Here is a 16,206-nt window from a genome sequence, read left to right on the forward strand (position 1 = left end):
TGCTGTGATCTGTCCCCTCTGGCCTGCCCTATCCGGGACCAAACGGATTGTGTAGAGTAAATGTGGTACTCTGTCGAGTATCACTGTGATCCGTCCCCTCCGGCCTGCCCTATCCGGGACCAAAGGGATTGTGGAGAGTAAATGTGGTAATCTGTCGAGTATCAGTGTAATCTGTCCCCACTGGCCTTCCCTGTCCGGGACCAAAGGGATTGTGGAGAGTAAATGTGGTACTCTGTCGAGTATCACTGTGATCCGTCCCCTCTGGCCTGCCCTATCCGGGACCAAAGGGATTGTGGAGAGTAAATGTGGTAATCTGTCGAGTATCACTGTAATCTGTCCCCACTGGCCTTCCCTGTCCGGGACCAATGGGATTGTGGAGAGTAAATGTGGTAATCTGTCGAGTATTACTGTGATCTATCCCCTCTGGCCTGCCCTATCCGGGACCAAACGGATTGTGTAGAGTAAATGTGGTACTCTGTCGAGTATCACAGTGATCTGTCCCCTCTGGCCTGCCCTATCCGGGACCAAAGGGATTGTGGAGTGTGAATGTGGTACTCTGTCGAGTATCACTGTGATCCGTCCCCTCTGGCCTGCCCTATCCGGGACCAAAGGGATTGTGGAGAGTAAATGTGGTACTCTGTCGAGTATCACTGTGATCCGTCCCCTCTGGCCTGCCCTATTCGGGACCAAAGGGATTGTGGAGAGTAAATGTGGTACTCTGTCGAGTATTGCTGTGATCCAGGCTCTCTTCCTGCCCATTATTCTTGTCTGTGATTGCAGTGCGACAATATCTGGCCCAATGTCCCCTCTTTCTACAAACCCCGTCTCTGTCCTTAGCCAAGTGTCCTCTTCATCTGCACCGTCCGCACTATCCTGCCACCGGTTCTGGGTTCTTGGTCGGGACCCGAACTCCATCTCCTCACTACCGGTTCTCTGTGCACACTCTCGCTTTTCCCCAGTCCCTTTAAAGAGTCAATTGCGCTCCATATTCATCAGAATTTATGTCACCCGGGGGACAGGTCTGACACAGCGATTTGAGATTAGTTAACTTTAGGAGTGGGCAGGCTTGGGTCTGAGACAGTTTAGAAAAGTCTGCACTGCCAGCTGGACATACTGATCTGTCCAGGGTTTTGCCGGCATTGGACTCTCACGTATCCTTAAAACGAGCTATAAAGTACGCAAGGGATTCTCCTTTTTACTGTAGTTATCGGGTAAACTCACCAAAATCCGCGTGCAGTCAGGCTGCCATTCAAATGGGTTCCCTTACCTCAGCGACCCACCGTGCCATGGCTTGTATTACATCAGCCCCTCTGGTGGCTCCCGGTCACCTTCAGGCATCTGCCTGGGAAAGGGGAACCCACTCCCTGTCCCTGTCCGAGAGGTTCCATATATAACCCTGAGGAGTGGCACAAGTCCCCGAGCAGGGTCTGGAAAGGGGAACCCACTCCCTGTCCCTGCCCGAGAGGTTCCATATATAACCCTGAGGAGTGGCACAAGTCCCCGAGCAGGGTCTGGAAAGGGGAACCCACTCCCTGTCCCTGTCCGAGAGGTTCCATATATAACCCTGAGGAGTGGCACAAGTCCCCGGGCAGGGTCTGGAATGGGGAACCCACTCCCTGTCCCTGTCCGAGAGGTTCCATATATAACCCTGAGGAGTGCAGTGAAGTCCCCAGGCAGGGTCTGGAAAGGGGAACCCACTCCCTTTTTCAATGAATTCAGGTAAAGCCCCAGGTCCGGATGGTTATACTGCTGAATTTTTTAAATTTTTAAAATCCCTCTTTGGCTTTTTAAAATTTTTAAAGATGCGTTTACTGTAGGTAAATAACCACAATCTTTTTATGATGCCTCCATTTATCCAATTCTTAAAAAAGGTAAAGACCCCACTGAATGTGCATCCTATCGGCCAATATCCTTGCTGAATACGGATTCTAAGATTTTTACCAAAATTTTGTCCACTAGATTAGAAAATGTTAACCTCAAATTATCTCTGAAGATCAGACCGGATTTATTAAAAACTGTTTTTCATCTTTTAACATTTGAAAATTTGTTAATATAATTTATACTTCTTCATCTAAAATACCAGAATGTCATTTCCTTAGATGCTGAAAAAGCGTTCGATAGAGTTGAATGGCCATATTTATTTAATACGTTGCAGAATTTTAATTTTAGCTTGAAATTTATATCATGGATTAAATTAATGTATTATAATCCTTTGGCTTCCGTTCTTACCAATAATCAAAGATCTCCTTTTTTTTCAGTTGTCCTGTGGTACAAGGCAAGGCTGCCCTTTAAGTCCTCTATTATTTGACATTGCTTTGGAACCTTTAGCCGTTGCCATTCGTGAATCACCTAATATTTTTGGTATTACCCATGGGTAAGGGACTTATAAGTTATCATTATATGCTGATGATTTGTTACTATACATATCTGACCCTGAGAGATCTATTCCTGCTATTTCATCCTTGTTTGCTCAGTTTAGTAGCTTTTCTGGCTACAAACTGAATTTTAATAAGAGTGAATTATTTCCATTAAATATGCAACTTCCAATTTATAAACACTTACCATTTAAAGTTGTCACAGATCATTTTACTTATTTGGGTATTAAAATTACCAAGAAACATAAGGGTTTATTTAAAGTTAATTTTTTTTTACCTTTAATTGAACAAATCAAGCAACTTGTTAACAGGTGGTCCCCATTATCCCCAAGATGATAGTATTACCCAAATTTTTTTTATTTATTCCAAGCATTACAAATTTTTATTCCTAAATCTTTTTTTGATATTATTGACTCCAAAATATCCTCATGTGTGGCAGAGTAAAAATCCGAGATTAAGTAAAAGATATTTACAGAAGCCTAAGAAGGAAGGTGGTTTTGCTTTGCCAAACCTGAGATTTTACTATTGGGCAGTTAATCTTCAATATTTATATATTTTGGACACAAGAATCGGTCATAGTACCTTGCCCACAATGGGTAAATTTGGCGTGTAAATCTGTACAAGACTTCTCATTAGTAATTAGTTTTGCTACAATAAGTGTATGGGACATTGGAAAAAATTTTGAATTTCCCCGTGGGGATGAATAAAGTATCTATCTATCTATCATTGTTTTCTAGATAGACAGATAGATAGATACTTTATTCATCCCCATGGGGAAATTCAACTTTTTTCCAATGTCCCATACACTTGTTGTAGCATAACTAATTACATACAATACTTAACTCAGTAAAAAAAAATATTATATGCATCTAAATCACTATCTCAAAAAGCATTAATAATAGCTTTTAAAAAGTTCTTAAGTCCTGGCGGTAGAATTGTAAAGCCTAATGGCATTGGGGAGTATTGACCTCTTCATCCTAAGGAGCATGAGGATCTATTTTAGGATCTTCGCTTCCTTTTGCTTTATCTAAACCGAATAAACAAATAACTAATCCTATAGTTAAACATACATTAAGAATATGGTTTCAATTTCGTAAATTCTTTGGCTTGAATAATCAAGCCCTATTATATCTAACTTCTTTTTCCAGCCCTCTTTTATGGACCAGACCTTTGTGTTATGGAAAACAAAAGGTATAACATGTTTTCATGATCTATTTTTAGATAACAGTTTTATGTCCTTTGAACAGCTATCCAGCCTAAAACTCATTTTTTTTAGATACTTGCAAGTTAGAAATTTCTTGAATGTTAGTATTTTCTGAAATTATGTCCAATGGACATTACAGAAAAAAATTCTATCTCTGAATCCTTGCCGGAAGGGTTAAGTAGCTATCATTTATCATATGATCATGAAAATCCAGCCAGGAGTATCAGAAATAATTAAGAAGGAATGGGAAAAAAGAATTTCACTGTCTTATACCCACAGAGCAGTGGGAGAAAATTTTACAATTAGTCAATTATTCTTCTATTTGTGCTAAACATGCCTAATAAAATTTAAGGTTGTTCATAGGGCTCACATGTCCAAGGATAAACTCGCTCGATTTTATTCTTATGTTAATCCAACCTGTGACAGATGTCATTCTGAAGTCGTTTCATTGACCCACATGTTCTGGTCTTGCCCCCGTTTGCAAAATTATTGGAAAGATATTTTTGGTATTATTTCAACAGTTCTGAATATCAAATTGCAACCGCATCCTATTACTGCAACTTTCGGATTACCAATGGTGGATGATAGTCGTTTATCCCCCCTCAGCCCGGCGGATGATTGCATTTGTTACATTAATGGCTAGAAGATCTATCCTATTGAATTGGAAAGAAATTAGTCCTCCAACTATATTTCAGTAGTTTTCTCAAACGATTTCTTGTTTGAGTTTAGAAAACATTACAAGTGTTGTCTTTGACCCTTCAGTTAAATTTGAAGAAACTTGGAGACCATTTATTCAACATTTTCATATCAGCTAAACTGACTTTTCCTAAACCTTACTTTCATTGCCCTTAATTATTTGGATGGAGGTGCGGAGTTATTGACGCTACTGTGTATAATTGATATAATGCAATGGCCCATGTCGATTAGGATTTTTTCCATTTTTTTGGGGGGGGGAGTGTTTCTTATTTTCTCCATTTTTTGTAACCACTATGAGTTTGGGAGGTTATTATCATCTATTTGTATTTATATCTTAACCTATTAATTATGTACTCTCAAGCTCTTTGTATTCATGTTTCATTTATGTTTGTTTAAAATCAATAAAATGATTTAAAAAGGACTACTCTGAGGAAAGGGTGGAATAGGCGCAACGGGCCGAGTGGCCAGGCCTGCAACTGTTATTTATTTTCTAAAGTCCGAGTTTACCTTTGCGCCTGGTTCTCCCTTGACCTTCAGCCTGTCCTTTTGCACAGGGGAGCGCTCACAGCACCGGAGTTCCGTCGGCAGCCGCTGCGGGCCAGCTCCCGTATCCCAGCAGCAGGAGACAGGACTGGGAGGGAACTCCGGACAATAGGCCCCGATCCCCGGCAGGGAAAGACCGGGCACCCTCTGTGTGGCTGAAACATCTCACGGAATCTCCGCCCGAATCTTCACCTCCTCCATCGGAAGGATTCAAAACTTTCTGATTATGGGAAGTTTTCAGAGGATAAACGTAGAGTTTGAAGTCTGACATCAAAATAGAAATGAAGGTTTCTTATTGCTGTGATTGCATTTATGGATATAAAATTTGCTGTAAATTAACAAAAGATTTATGATAAAGAAATGATCCCTATGAGATTTGGTGTTATTAGTAAACCCAAATAAGACGTTTTGAAAACAAAAAGTAAAATCCACATTAATATATTGATCTATAAATTGACAAACATCAACCCAAAATGTTTTAACACATTCACAATCCCAAAACAGATGAAATAAATCCTCTGGATATAAACCGCAAAAAGAACAGTTAGTTTCAATATCAGAATTAAACCATGCCAAATAAACATTGGTTGGATAATATCTATGCATAATTTTAAATAAGCCCCAAATACTGCTCCACCTCAGATTCCCCAAGCGACTATTCCAAAAACTAACAGAGTACGTATAAGTCGCCACATACAACTCCTACAAACATACAGAGCAAAGCTACAGAACGGTAACTATATCTGGATCACTGAAAGATCAACCAGAGTGCAGAAGACAACAAACTTCGCCAATGCAAATAAACAACGAGAACATGAAATAACAGCAGTAGCTGCCGATAGATGTCCGGTACACTCAGTGCTCCCTGTTCAGTCTGACAGGACAAGAAACAGTGAGGCGCAAAGGTAAACTCGTGTTTCAGAAAATAAAAAATAGAGAAGGTGTGGCCATTCGGCCCCTTGCGCCTCTTCTGCCCTTCACTCAGAACATGCTTGACTTTTGAACTCAGCACCACTTTCCTGCAACTTTCCATCACCGCTGAGCCCCAGGATATGTCTATTCAATTTAGAAACCTTGTGGAGATAATTGCAATGATTAACTGCACTCTGGGTGAGGAAATTTCTCCTCATCTCAGTCCTGCTGAGTTGTCCTCGGATTTTGAGTCTGTGAGTGCTGGTTCCACACCTTATGGGAAACATCATTCCAGCCCTTTCGCTGTAAATATCCTGTGAGATTGAATTTCTCTAATTCTGAGACAGGAATGTGATCTGTCTCAGTCAAACCACGTCTTATTTCACTCATTTTGAGACAGTCCCAATACGATGATTTGTTGTGGGAGCATCTCTATGGACAGCAGGTGAGTGCAGTTATCCTGGGTTGTTCCACAGCCTGATGGTTGAGGGGTAGTAACTATTCCTGACCCTGGAGGGGCGAGTCCTGAGGCTCTAGTACCTTCTACCTGATTATAGCAGTGAGAAAAGAGCCTGCCTGTGTGGTGAGCCTGATCACAGCCGCCTGTATCGCCGTCCCCTCTGGCCTGCCCTATCCGGGACCAAAGGGATTGTGGAGAGTAAATGTGGTACTCTGTCGAGTATCACTGTGATCCGTCCCCTCTGGCCTGCCCTATCCGGGACCAAAGGGATTGTGGAGAGTAAATGTGGTACTCTGTCGAGTATCACTGTGATCCGTCCCCTCTGGCCCGCCTATCGGGGACCAAAGGGATTGTGGAGAGTAATTGTGGTACTCTGTCGAGTATCACTGTGATCCATCCCCTCTGGCCTGCCCTATCTGGGAGCAAAGGGATTGTGGAGAGTAAATGTGGTACTCTGTCGAGTATCACCGTGATCCGTTCCCTCTGGCCTGCCCTATCCGGGACCAAAGGGATTGTGGAGAGTAAATGTGGTACTCTGTCGAGTATCACCGTGATCCGTCCCCTCTGGCCTGTCCTATCCGGGACCAAAGGGATTGTGGAGAGTAAATGTGGTACTCTGTCGAGTATCACCGTGATCCGCCCGCTCTGGACTGTCCTATCCGGGACCAAAGGGATTGTGGAGAGTAAATGTGGTACTCTGTCGAGTATCACTGTGATCCGTCCCCTCTGGCCTGTCCTATCCGGGACCAAAGGGATTGTGGAGAGTAAATGTGGTACTTTGTCGAGTATCACCGTGATCCGCCCCCTCTGGCCTGTCCTATCCGGGACCAAAGGGATTGTGGAGAGTAAATGTGGTACTCTGTCGAGTATCACTGTGATCCGTCCCCTCTGGCCTGTCGTATCTGGGACCAAAGGGATTGTGGAGAGTAAATGTGGAACTCTGTCAAGTATCAATGTGATCCGTCCCCTCTGGCCTGCTCTATATGGGACCAAAGGGATTGTGGAGAGTAAATGTGGTACTCTGTCGAGTATCACTGTGATCCGTCCCCTCTGGCCTGTCCTATCCGGGACCAAAGGGATTGTGGAGAGTAAATGTGGTACTCTGTCAATTATTACTGTGATCCAAGCTCTCTTTTTGCCTCTTATTATTCTTGTCTGTGATTGCAGTGCGACAATCTCTGGCTCAATGTCCCCTCTTTCTACAAACCCCATTTCTGTCATTTGCCAAGTGTCCTCTTCATCTGCACCGTCCGCACGATCCTGCCACCCGTTCTGGGTTCTTCGTCGGGACCCGAACTCCATCTCCTCACTACCGGTTCTCTGTACACACCCTCGCTTTGCCCCAGTCCCTTTAAAGAGTCAGTTGCTCTCCATATTCATCAGAATTTATGTCACCCTGGGGCCAGGTCTGACACAGCGAATTGAGATTAGTTAACTTAAAGGAGTGGGCAAGCTTGGGTCTGAGAAAGTTTAGAAAAGTCTGCACTGCCAGCTGGACATACTGATCTGTCCAGGGGTTTGCCGGCATTGGACTCTCACGTATCCTTAAAACGAGCTATAAAGTATGCAAGGGATTCTCCTTTTTTCTGTAGTTATCGGGTAAATTCACCAAAATCCGCGTGCAGTCGGGCTGTCATTCAAATGGGTTCCCTTACCTCAGTGACCCACCGTGCCATGGCTTGTATTACATCAGCCCCTCTGGTGGCTCCCGGTCACCTTCGGGTGTCTGCCTGGGAAAGGGGAACCCACTCCCTGTCCCTGTCCGAGAGGTTCCATATATAACCCTGAGTAGTGGCACCAGTCCCCGGGCAGGGTCTGGAAAGGGGAACCCACTCCCTGTCCCTGTCCGAGAGGTTCCATATATAACCCTGAGGAGTGGCACAAGTCCCCGGGCAGGGTCTGGAAAGGGGAACCCACTCCCTGTCCCTGCCCGAGAGGTTCCATATATAACCCTGAGGAGTGGTACAAGTCCCTGGGCAGGGTCTGGAAAGGGGAACCCACTCCCTTTTTCAATAAATTCAGGTAAAGCCCCTGGTCCGGACGGTTATACTGTTGAATGTTTAAAATCCTTTTCTTCTATACTCGCTCCTTGGCTTTGTAAAATTTTTAAAGATGTGTTAACTGTAGGTAAATAAGCACATTCTTTTTATGATGCCTCCATTTCTCCAATTCTTTAAAAAGATAAAGACCCCACTGAATGTGCATCCTATCGGCCAATATCCTTGCTGAATACGGATTCTAAGATTTTTACCAAAATTTTGGCCACTAGATTAGAAAATGTATTTCCTCAAATTATCTCTGTACATCAGACTGGATTTATTAAAACCTGTTATTCATCTTTTAACATTAGAAAATTAATTAATATAATTTATAATTCTTCATCTAAAATACCAGAATGTCATTTCCTTAGATGCTGAAAAAATGTTCGATAGAGTTGAATGGCTATATTTATTTAATACGTTGCAGAATTTTTATATTAGGTGGGTAAGGGACTTATAAGTTATCATCATATGCTGATGATTTGTTACTATACATATCTGACCCTGAGAGATCTATTCCTGCTATTTCATCCTTGCTTGCTCAGTTTAGTAGCTTTTCTGACTACAAACTGAATTTTAATAAGAGTGAATTATTTCCATTAAATATGCAAGTTCCAATTTATAAACACTTACCATCTAAAGTTGTCACAGATCATTTTACTTATTTGGTATTAAAATTACCAAGAAACATAAAGGTTTATTTAAAGTTAATTTTTTACCTTTAATTGAACAAATCAAGCAACTTGTTACCAGGTGGTCCCCATTATCTCTGTCATTGGTTGGTTGAATTAATGCTATCAAGATGATAGTATTACCCAAATTTTTATATTTATTCCAAGCATTACAAATTTTTATTCCTAAATCTTTTTTTGATATTATTGATACAAAATATACTCGTATGTGTGGCAGAATGAAAATCCTAGATTAAGTAAAAAATATTTACAGAAGCCTAAGAAGGAAGGTGGTTTTGCTTTGCCAAACCTGAGATTTTACTATTGGACAGTTAATATTCAATATTTAATATTTTGGACACAAGAATCGGTCATAGTACCTTGCCCACAATTGATAAATTTGGAGTGTAAATCTGTACAAGACTTCTCATTGTTTTCTATTTTAGGATCTTCGCTTCCTTTTGCTTTATCTAAACCGAATAAACAAATAACTAATCCTATAGTTAAACATACATTAAGAATATGGTTTCAATTTCGTAAATTCTTTGGCTTGAATAATCAAGCCCTATTATATCTAACTTCTTTTTCCAGCCCTCTGTTATGGACCAAGCCTTTGTGTTATGGAAAACAAAAGGTATAACATGTTTTCGTCATCTATTTTTAGATAACAGTTTTATGTCCTTTAAACAGCTATCCAACATAAAACTCATATTTTTTTAGATACTTGCAAGTTAGAAATTTCTAGAATGTTAGTATTTTCTGAAATTATGTCCAATGGACATTACAGAAAAAATTCTATCTCTGAATCCTTGCCAGAAGTAGCAATACTTTATCAATCATTATGATAAATGAAGTAGCCATCATTTATCATATGATCATGAAAATACAGCCAGAAGTATCAGAAATAATTACGAAGGAATGGGAAAAAGAACTTCACTGTCTCATACCCACAGAGCAGTGGGAGAAAATTTTACAATTAGTCAATTCTTCTTCTATTTGTGCTAAACATGCCTAACACAATTTAAGGTTGTTCATAGGGCTCACATGTCCAAGGATAAACTCGCTCGATTTTATTCTTATGTTACCAGGCCACTCACAGGAGACCTTGCCCACGCCCAGGATTACGGCTGCAAAGGTGGAAGGTCAACTGAGGAAGATCTGTACCAGCAAGGCGGCTGGACCGGATGGAGTTTCCCCACGATTACTGAGGGCCTGTGCGACTGAGCTGGGAGAACCACTACAGCGCATCTTCAACGTGAGCCTGGAGCAGAGAAGAGTACCCAGACAGTGGAAAACATCCTGTATTGTCCCGGTACCGAAGAAACCACAACCAAAGGAGTTGAATGACTTCAGACCTGTTGCCTTGACGTCGCACGTGATGAAGACCATGGAGCGGCTGATAATACAGAATCTGAGGCCACAAACCAGGCACGCCCGGGATCCTCTTCAGTTTGCGTATAAGGAGAAGGTGGGAGTGGAGGATGCTATCACGTATTTGCTGCACAAATCACTCTCTCACCTAGATGGGGGCAGTTGTGCTGTGAGGATTACATTCCTTGACTTCTCTAGTGCCTTTAACACCATCCAGCCCAAGATCTTAAGGCACAAACTAACGGAGATGGGAGTAGACTCTCACATGGTGGATTGGATAGTGGACTACTTGACAGATAGACCTCAGTATGTGCGGTTGGGAGACTGTAGGTCTGACACGGTGGTCAGCAGCACAGGAGCGCCACAGGGAACCGTACTCTCTCCGGTCCTGTACACATCAGACTTCCAATATAACTCGGAGTCCTGCCATGTGCAGAAGTTCGCTGATGACACGGCCATAGTGGGGTGCGTCAGGAATGGACAGGAGGAGTATAGGAAACTGATACAGGACTTTGTGATATGGTGCAACTCAAACTACCTGCGTCTCAATATCACCAAGACCAAGGAGATGGTGGTGGACTTTAGGAGATCTAGGCCTCATATGGAGCCAGTGATCATTAATGGAGAATGTGTGGAGCAGGTTAAGACCTACAAGTATCTGGGAGTACAGTTAGACGAGAAGCTAGACTGGACTGCCAACACAGATGTCTTGTGCAGGAAGGCACAGAGTCGACTGTACTGCCTGAGAAGGTTGGCGTCATTCAATGTCTGTAGTGAGATGCTGAAGATGTTCTACAGGTCAGTTGTGGAGAGCGCCCTCTTCTTTGTGGTGGCGTGTTGGGGAGGAAGCATTAAGAAGAGGGACGCCTCACGTCTTAATAAGCTGGTAAGGAAGCCGGGCTCTGTCGTGGGCAAAGTAATGGAGAGTTTAACATCGGTAGCTGAGCGAAGGGCGCTGAGTAGGCTACGGTCAATTATGGAAAACCCTGAACATCCTCTACATAGCACCATCCAGAGACAGAGAAGCAGTTTCAGCGACAGGTTACTATCGATGCAATGCTCCTCAGACAGGATGAAGAGGTCAATACTCCCCAATGCCATTAGGCTTTACAATTCTACCGCCAGGACATAAGAAATTTTTTTAAGCTATTATTAATGCTTTTTGAGATAGTGATTTAGATGCATATCATATTTTTACTGAGTTAAGTATTGTATGTAATTAGTTTTGCTACAACAAGTGTATGGGACATTGGAAAAAAGGTTGAATTTCCCCATGGGGATGAATAAAGTATCTATCTATCTATCTAATCCAACCTGTGACAGATGTCATTCTGAAGTCACTTCATTGACCCACATGTTCTGGTTCTGCTCCTGTTTGCAAAATTATTGGAAAGATATTTTTGGTATTACTTCAACAGTTCTGAATATCAAATTGCTACCGCATCCTATTACTGCAATTTTCGGTTTACCAATGGTGGATAATAGTCGTTTATCCCCCCTCAGCCCGGCGGATGATTGCATTTGTTACATTAATGGCTAGAAGATCTATCCTATTGAATTGGAAATAAATTAATCCTCCAACTATATTTCAGTTGTTTTCTCAAACTATTCCTTGTTTGATTTTAGAAAAAATTACAAGTGTTGTCTTTGTCCCTTCAGTTAAATTTGAAGAAACTTGGAGACCATTTATTCAACATTTTCATATGAGCTAAACTGACTTTTCCTAAACCTTACTTTTATTGTCCTTAATTATTTGAATGGAGGTGCGGAGTTATTGACGCTACTGTGTATAATTGATATAATGCAATGGCCCATGTCGGTTAGGATTTTTTTCATTTTTTTGGGGGGAGGGTTTCTTATTTTCTCCATTTTTTGTAACCACTATGAGTTTGGGAGGTTATTATCATCTATTTGTATTTATACCTTAACCTATTAATTATGTACTCTCAAGCTCTTTGTATTCATGTTTCATTTATGTTTGTTTAAAATCAATAAAAAGATTTAAAAAGGACTATTCTGAGGAAAGGGTGGAATAGGCGCAACGGGCCGAGTGGCCAGGCCTGCTCTTGTTACTTATTTTCTAAAGTCCGAGTTTACCTTTGCGCCTGGTTCTCCCTTGACCTTCAGCCTGTCCTTTTGCACAGGGGAGCGCTCACAGCACCGGAGATCCATCGGCAGCCGCTGCGGGCCAGCTCCCGTATCCCAGCAGGAAGGGACGGGTCTGGGAGGGAACTACGGACAATAGGCCCCGATCCACGGCGGGGAAAGACCGGGCACCCTCTGTGAGGCTGAAACATCTCACGGAATCTCCGCCCGTCTCTTCACCTCCGCCATCGGAAGGGTTCAAAACTCCGGCCGCTGTTGCAGCCTTTACCCGGGGAGCTGCTCCCAATCTCGGGTCTCTCACCGGGTCCACTCGTTCCCGATTCCAAACTTCGGTCCGCTCAGCGTCCCGCCCACTGACACGCCTCAGCCAATGGAGGCAAGATTCTCCCAGTGGTGTTCTCTGATTGGCTGTGAGTGTGTCCGAGGGCGGGCTGCTGCCGGGTGCCGGAGATGTCAGTCACTGTTTTCAGAATCAAGCAAGTTCCCCGAGGCTCAAAGTTCAAAGTAAATTTTATTATCATTTTAAATTTTTTAAATTTTTATTAAACACAAACAAAAACAGAAACACTAAACATATGCTAAAAAAGCCAGGGAGTCACACAAAAGCAGCAACAAATATATAACTATTAATTTTAAATATACAAATAAACAAGGAAATCCGCTCTAAATATTGTTGGACAGAAGGAACTGTATCTAAGAGGAGTCACAAAACAGGAACATTTACAGAGATAACTTTGACAGATTTGTACAGTCTTTACAGCCTTCTGGCGATGGGAAGTTTTCAGAGGATAAACGTATATAAACGTCTGACATCAAAATATAAATGAAAGTTTCTTATTGCTGTGATTGCATTTATGGATATAAAATTTGCTGTAAATTGACAAAAGATTTATGATAAAGAAATGATCCCTATGAGATTTGGTGTTATTAGTAAACCCAAATAAGACGTTTTGAAAACAAAAAGTAAAATCCACATTAATATATTGATCTATAAATTGACCAACATCAAACTAAAATGTTTTAACATTTTCACAATCCCAAAACAGATGAAATAAATTCTCTGGATATAAACCACAAAAAGAACAGTTAGTTTCAATATCAGAATTAACCCTTGTCAAATAAACACTGTTTGGATAATATCTATGTATAATTTTAAATAAGCCCCAAATACTCCTCCACCTCAGATTCCCCAAGCGACTATTCCAAAAACTAACAGAGTAGGTATAAGTCGCCACATACAACTCCTACAAACATACAGAGCAAAGCTACAGAACGGTAACTATATCTGGATCACTAAAAGATCAACCAGAGTGCAGAAGGCAACAAACTTCACCAATGCAAATAAACAACGAGAACATGAAATAACCGCAGCGGCTGCCGACAGATGTCCGGTGCGCTCAGCGCTCCCTGTTCAATCTGACAGGACAAGAAACAGTGAGGCGCAAAGGTAAACTCGTGTTTCAGAAAATCAGAAATAGAGAAGGTGTGGCCATTCGGCCCCTTGCGCCTCTTCTACCCTTCACTCAGAACATGCTTGACTTTTGACTTCAGCACCACTTTCCTGCAACTTTCCATCACCGCTGAGCCCCAGGATATGTCTATTCAATTTAGAAACCTTATGGAGATAATTGCAATGTTCACTGCACTCTGGGTGAGGAAATTTCTCCTCATCTCAGTCCTGCTGAGTTGTCCTTGGATTTTGAGTCTGTGAGCGCTGGTTCCACACCTTATGGGAAACATCATTCCAGCCCTTCCGCTGTAAGTATCCTGTGAGATTGAATTACTCTAATTATGAGACAGGAATGTGATCTGTCTCAGTCAAACCACCTCTTATTTCACTCATTTTGAGACAGTCCCAGTATGATGATTTGTTGTGGGAGCATCTCTATGGATAGCAAGTGAGTGCAGTTATCCTGTATTGTTCCACAGACTGATGGTTGAGGGGTAGTAACTGTTCCTGGCCCTGGTGGGGCGAGTCCTGAGGTTCTTGTACCTTCTACCTGATTACAGCAGTGAGAAAAGAGCCTGCCTGTGTGGTGAGCCTGATCACAGCCGCCTGTATCGCCGTCCCCTCTGGCCTGCCCTATCCGGGACCAAAGGGATTGTGGAGAGTAAATGTGGTACTCTGTCGAGTATCACTGTGATCCGTCCCCTCTGGCCTGCCCTATCCGTGACCAAAGGGATTGTGGAGAGTAAATGTGGTACTCTGTCTAGTATCAATGTGATCCGTCCCCTCTGGCCTGCCCTATTCAGGACCAAAGGGATTGTGGAGAGTAAATGTGGTACTCTGTCGAGTATCACTGTGATCCGACCCCTCTGGCCTGCCCTATTCAGGACCAAAGGGATTGGGGAGAGTAAATGTGGTACTCTGTCGAGTATCACTGTGATCCGTCCCCTCTGGCCTGCCCTATCCAGGACCAAAGGGATTGTGGAGAGTAAACGTGGTACTCTGTCGAGTATGACCGTGATCCGTCCCCTCTGGCCAACCCTATCCGGGACCAAAGGGAGTGTGGAGAGTAAATGTGGTACTCTGTCGAGTTTTACTGTGGTCCGGACTCTCTTCCTGCCTCTTATTATTCTTGTCTGTGATTGCAGTACGACAATCTCTGGCCCAATGTCCCCTCTTTCTACAAACCCCGTTTCTGTCCTTTGCCAAGTGTCCTCTTCATCTGCCCCGTCCGCACGATCCCGCCACCCGTTCTGGGTTCTTCGTTCGGACCCGAACTCCATCTCCTCACTACCGGTTCTCTGTGCACACTCTCGCTTTCCCCCAGTCCCTTTAAAGAGTCACTTGCTCCATATTCATCAGAATTTATGTCACCTGGGGCCAGGTCTGACACAGCGAATTGAGATTAGTTAACTTAAAGGAGTGGGCAGGCTTGTGTCTGAGACAGTTTAGAAAAGTCTGCACTGCCAGCTGGATATACTGATCAGTCCAGGGGTTTGCCGGCATTGGACTCTCACGTATCCTTAAAACGAGCTATAAAGTACGCAAGGGATTCTCCTTTTTTCTGTAGTTATCGGGTAAATTCACCAAAATCCGCATGCAGTCGGGCTGTCATTCAAATGGGTTCCCTTACCTCAGTGACCCACCGTGCCATGGCTTGTATTACATCAGCCCCTCTGGTGGCTCCCGGTCACCTTCGGGCGTCTGCCTGGGAAAGGGGAACCCACTCCCTGTCCCTGTCCGAGAGGTTCCATATATAACCCCGAGGAGTGGCACAAGTCCCCGGGCAGGATCTGGAAAGGGGAACCCACTCCCTGTCCCTGTCCGAGAGGTTCCATATATAACCCTGAGGAGTGGCACAAGTCCCCGGGCAGGGTCTGGAAAGTGGAACCCACTCCCTGTCCTGCCTGAGAGGTTCCATATATAACCCTGAGGAGTGACACAAGTCCACGGGCAGGGTCTGGAAAGGGGAACCCGCTCCCTGTCCCTGTCCGAGAGGTTCCATATATAACCCTGAGGAGTGGCACAAGTCCCGGGGCAGGGTCTGGAAAGGGGAACACACTCCCTGTCCCTGTCCGAGAGGTTCCATATATAACCCTGAGGAGTGGTACAAGTCCCCGGGCAGGGACTGGAAAGGGGAACCCACTCCCTTTTTCAATGAATTCAGGTAAAGCCCCTGGTCCGGATGGTTATACTGCTGAATTTTTTAAATCCTTTTCTTCTATACTCGCTCCTTGGCTTTGCAAAATTTTTAAAGATGCGTTAACCGTAGGTAAATAACCACAATCTTTTTATGATGCCTCCATTTCTTCAATTCTTAAAAAAGATAAAGACCCCACTGAATGTTTTATGTGAATTATTTCCATTAAATATGCAAGTTCC

The 16,206-nt window shown here is 43.1% G+C and overlaps 1 protein-coding gene across 1 annotated transcript in view; it reads left to right on the forward strand.

Moving 5' to 3' along the window:
• LOC140721919 (uncharacterized) overlaps positions 1-16,206 on the forward strand; it is a 65,665-nt gene that overhangs the window by 41,507 nt on the left and 7,952 nt on the right. The window lies entirely within an intron of this gene.

Source organism: Hemitrygon akajei, unplaced genomic scaffold (genome assembly GCF_048418815.1).
Source record: "Hemitrygon akajei unplaced genomic scaffold, sHemAka1.3 Scf000064, whole genome shotgun sequence".
NCBI classification, from domain to species: Eukaryota; Metazoa; Chordata; class Chondrichthyes; order Myliobatiformes; family Dasyatidae; genus Hemitrygon; species Hemitrygon akajei.